The sequence below is a fragment of the Passer domesticus genome, chromosome Z, assembly GCF_036417665.1.
Source record: "Passer domesticus isolate bPasDom1 chromosome Z, bPasDom1.hap1, whole genome shotgun sequence".
In the NCBI taxonomy this organism is placed as follows: domain Eukaryota; kingdom Metazoa; phylum Chordata; class Aves; order Passeriformes; family Passeridae; genus Passer; species Passer domesticus.
The window spans coordinates 16,161,327-16,166,509 of NC_087512.1; the positions used below are offsets into that span (position 1 = coordinate 16,161,327).

The 5,183-nt window shown below is 41.9% G+C and overlaps 1 long non-coding RNA gene across 1 annotated transcript; it reads left to right on the plus strand.

Moving 5' to 3' along the window:
* The first annotated feature begins 530 nt into the window (after positions 1 to 530).
* LOC135291028 (uncharacterized) lies at positions 531 to 4,261 on the plus strand. The gene is made up of 3 exons (XR_010353902.1): positions 531 to 868; positions 2,222 to 2,367; positions 3,682 to 4,261. It is a non-coding gene; the product is annotated as an uncharacterized LOC135291028 (long non-coding RNA).
* The last annotated feature ends 922 nt before the right edge of the window (positions 4,262 to 5,183 follow it).

The following is a 5,183-nucleotide window of genomic DNA, read 5'->3' on the forward strand; positions in this document are numbered from 1 at the left end:
ACCTTCATACACATTCATTAATGCAGCTGGTTTGTGACAACAAACCATCTTTCAATGCAAATTTTCATTTCTGTTGTCTGATATTCTGTGACTGTGACTGTCATGCTTTGAACCTGGCACAATGCCAGTGCCCCCATGAAAGGTATATTTCCAAAATGGTTACTGTGAGATGTAACCCGGAAACAGAACAAAGCAGGCTCCAACTTGGAAATGGAGGGGAAAAAAACACTTTATTAATCTACAACATAGAGACAAAAGAAAAAAAAAAGCAAAAAAAAAAAAGCACACACAACAATCCACAATGGAACACCTCCAAAACACTCCTCCTCCCCCCACCCCTCTAACACTCAATCCCCACTAAGACTCAATTCTCAGTCCAATGCCATTCTTCACAGAACCTCCCCCCAATTCACCAGGAGAGAGGAGTCTCCCTCTTGCACTATTGGCCTCCCCAGGAAACACAGTTGGAACGTCCTGTGCTTCCATGTCACACGTGGCAGCCGCCCAGAGAGAATCTGCCGTGGTGACCATCTTCCTTCCATGTCCAGTGCTCTCAGCACTGTCCATGGATCCAAACTGCTTCTTAGGTCCTTTTAAGAATGCCTTGCCCAATTCCAAGAAATGGCAGCCTCTCACCATTTGGGACACCTGTCCCCCCCATATTCACTCCCCTGGGGCCTGGGTCTCAGGAACAGAGATCCTTTGCTGAAGGCAGAGGGCTCCACCACACAGTCCCAGGGCTCCCCAGTCTGAGGGCTCCCCATCAGTCTCTGCTCCCTCTACTTCTCACAACACTTTGTCACTCCTGGGTTCTGGCCAACCGCCTCCCCCAAGGTGCAGTTTCTACACTACAGGAAGAAATGGCCATGTAAGAGAAAAGTCCAGCCCAAAAGGCCACTCCATCATCTCCTACATCCAGGGCACTTCTCATCTGTTGATATTTCTCCACCCACTCAAGCCTTCTTCTTCTTGCCCATCCTCCGTCCCCTCTCAATTCTTAGCTGGGAAGGATTAGTGTTTTTTACAGCTTCCATTGTCTCAGCACCAAAGAGGTTAAAACCTCAGCCGCGGCCTGCCGGCGGCTGGGTACCTTCCACCCCACCCCCTTCTTTTCCTGGCCATGGTGCCAGCACAAGATATCAAAGTTCAAGCCAGCACAGACTCTATCACTCTCTCCTGGTGGGGCTGCCCAAACATCCCAGGTCTCCTCCACCCCTGCACCTTGCAGGGCTCCGGCCTCCTTTCCCTCATGCCGCATGGCCTCCCCTGCCCCACCCAGATGCAGCCGGGCAGGGGAGAGGTCAGATCGACTCACCAACCAGACTCAAAAGAGAGCGTCTCTCTGGGAATGCTCTACTTTTAACCCCTGTGTGTTCTCAGAGGCATATCCGGGTCCCCAGTGGCCACACCAGGTGCCAATTTTCAAATCTGGCCACTGAGTGGTTTGACCATAACTTTCCCAGAAACTCACTTCCTGGTCAAACCACGACAGACTTGTTCTTGCAAACCTTTCTACTTTTAGGTTGTATTCTAAACATGCCTTGATAGTAAAGAACTATTTAACTTTTAAGACCAAACAACAGGAGTACTCATCCCAGCGTGCCCAAATGTAGTGCACTCCATGACAAAAGACTGAGAAGGCAAAAGAGGCCACTCAGCCCTGTCCCTTCGCAGGGCCAAACAACAAGCAATTTGCTATCATATCAACAAATCAATGGGCTGAAACAGCTGGTGCTGAGGCCAAAAGGTTGCAAACTCAAAATCTGCAAAGGTAACTGAGCCCTTCTGCAGTCATAACTAGGCTGGTGAATGATCAGGGAAATTGCTTGAAAACCACAACTGCTCTGAAACAAAATACTAATGTAGGCACAGCCGAAAACATAGACAGCAGAGACAAAATTTGCTCTATCTCCAAGAAAATGCAGTAACAAAATTAGTCTGAAACGTGAGGGAAAGAAATATTTTTTCCTTAATATCTTTACCTCATTTGTCTCCAGGAATAATGAAGTAGTTTCTGAGGGGAAGCAAGAGTTTAGAGAAATTGACAGGTAGCAGCTATATACATAGCATACATATATGTGTGTGTGTGTGTGTGTGTGTGTGTGTGTGCACATATGTGTGTCTAAGTCCAAATGCATAACTTTCCCAAAGCTCATAAAATTCAGGTCATGTAAGTCCTTGTTCTTTCTGTATTGTAAAAAAACAAATTTTGCTTTTTTAGCCTCAGTTTAGAATTCTTTGAATTAGTGGAGAGGGAGCCTTGCCAGTTTAGTAAACACCTGATGAGACCCATATATCACAACAAAACACAGGATTCAGAAGCCTGGCCTACCTTGCATGAAAAGCTGAGAACACAGCCATTAATAGGTATTTAATGTTGCCTTGTAAGTTATTGATTTTTTTCTTTAAAAAATCAAGGAAAGAATGTGAAAATAATAAGTCATGCTTACAAACTCTAATTGTTTCATAATGTATACAAATGTGAGTATAACAGCACTGAAAACTAGGTTTCTATTAAAATCCCTGGTGGAACTAAAGATCAAATTTACTCCATTGAAAAGCAAATACAAATCAAATTAATGTAATTAATGTCTTTAAAAGCCATTTTGACTTTTCACAAATGTTTCCTTAGACTGTTAGAATCACTTCAATTTAAAAGGGCATACTTACATTCTTATCAGCTGCAGATTTTTTACAGTAAGCAATTAAGGAGTTTTGTGTCATCCATCAAGAATGTTGAATTTTCTGTCAGCGTGACAATTCACATTTAATAAAATTAGTATAAAAGTAGCAATTGGTTTAATATTGAGCCCAAGATAGTATAATAATTTGACCTAACTTTTGTATCCCATGACCAGAGTGTAATTAATCAAATATTATTAACACTCTGGAGTACTGCAAAATAGCCCACTGCAATGATTCTTAGGATGCACCATGTTAGGGACAGGCTTGATGCCCCCAGTGAAGATATCAGGTGGCAAAGTGAAAAACAAGATGCCTTTTGTCCTTCCACCCATACTTGCATTGGTTGCAGTGCCTCCAGGGAACGAGTGGGTGTCAATCTGTCAGGCTTTCCTGACAGGCTTTCCTTTTGTTGCATTCAAAGAAGATTGACAGTGACAAACTTTAGCTTTCAAAAATCATGCATTAGAGCTAAATAATAATGAAACTCTGCTCCTTTTCTTGTTTATCTTACATCCTGAACATATTTTCGGCTTGGGTAGATTTACTTTATTTTTCTTTTAGTGAAGTTGACATGCTGATATGTTCATTATTCTAGTTTTAGGGCTGCTATGAAAACTATGAAATAGAAGAAGAGTCACAGTAAATTAGTGAGGATTGGTAACACTGTACCATAATAAAATGACTGTAGCAAACACCACTGGGCATTGATGTTTGCATAAAATTTTTATAAGAACTTCCATTAACTATGTCCTTTACATTCTCCTAAATTGTTTGAATCAAAAAGGGATGCATTTAGATATAAAATCAAGGCATACTCAGTTGGCACTAATTCTCTAGGAAGATTTGAAATAGGAAAACATTTTGACTCAGTGTAAATTTTATTGGTTATTGGAGGGTTTTAAAATAATTATGTAACCATTTTCAGAGCAACTATTTACTCTCTTGTTGAACTTGTTGAACCATTTTACCTTAACTCTTTACCTAAAATTCTTGCAGAGTGTAACCTAAAATGAGAACTGTAGAACCAAGACAAGGCAGTGAAGCAACATATGCCTGGATGCTGTTGATATTTTTGCCATATTGGTTTAAACCTAGGAGGGAGTATTTTGTCTGCACTCTCAGTAGATAGCCTAACACCATGGCAGAGGCACACAGCTGACAAGTGACACAACAGAGCACTGGTGTGAAGTGACACAAGCAGCTGAAAGGCAAGGAGACTTTTCTGTATGCTTTGCTCATATGCTTTCTTTTCATGTTGCAAGATCTTAATTTTAAAATGTGATACATTATTTGGTTAACAAGGAATCTATGAAAATGGATTTTGGTTTTTAAGCAAGATCAAAGAAAATACCGCCTCCCAGTTCTCTACTTCTGCCTTTTGAGCTGATTTTGACTGGATTCCAGTATCTAAATTTTGAGCATGCCTGAGGAGGCTTGTTTTACTGTTCTAGTAGGCCCACATATTCTGTGAGGACATTAAAATATATTCTTTCCACTAAGCATTACACCATGTGTTGGGAGGAAAGGGTTAGAACCAGAAGATTTGGTGATGAGTGAATAAAGTCATCTTGCAGGTGGGAATACTAGGAATGTAAGTGTGGGAAAACTCCACTTAATATGCCTCTGAGCAGCAGAATTCCTATGTAGAGATTCTCACAGACACGCCTGAGCCTTCTGCTGGAGAGAGAGAATATGAAAGCACAGCCTCGTGATAAAGTGTGTGTGGCAAAGCCCTTTCTTATACTTGGGCAGGCAGTGGGGCCCCCGCACTGTCTGTGAGGGTGAACTGAGCGTGGCAGAGCCTGTGTCCCTCTCTGTCTCTGCCCACTAGGATGACCTGAGCCTGAAGGAGCCTGTGCCTCATGTGTCTCTGCTGCCTGATGTTGCTAGGAAGGTAATGATGAAAATCTGCTCTCCATTGTGGCTGTGGTTTGCTGGTCTCCCTGGCTACCTACCTCTGTCAATTCACACACCAAGAAATACAGGGCATAAGCAGTACCTAACTGATATCAAACTCTTTGAGTTTTCTTATGTAACCTGTCCAGTTACCTGAACCTCAATTTAATAGGTGGTACAGCCAAGACAATTATTTCTGCAGACATGTTAGGCACTGGAAATTATTTGCACATGCACTGTGTTATTTTCCCTTCTAGTGTGTTATATTAGAGCCTGGTGACTTCAAATTCAACTAGCTTACAAAACTGTTACTTTTCTACTCAAAGGAATTCCTTCTTTGTTAAAGAATCCAACTTGATTCTTGTTTTGCATCTCTGGGGCTTCATGTATCACTAATTCAACAGAGAGCAAAATATTCAGGACCTACATGACTTGGACTTACTCTGTTTTGGAGTCCAGAGGACATGTATGACCACACAATTTAGAGAGACTGACAGTACAAGATGCACTTATGGGCTAGAGAGACTGAATCTATAAGTTGCATGTACTGTCTGAGACAGAGTGAAATCTGGGCCCTCTTAAAAGCAAAGCTTGTTTGACTC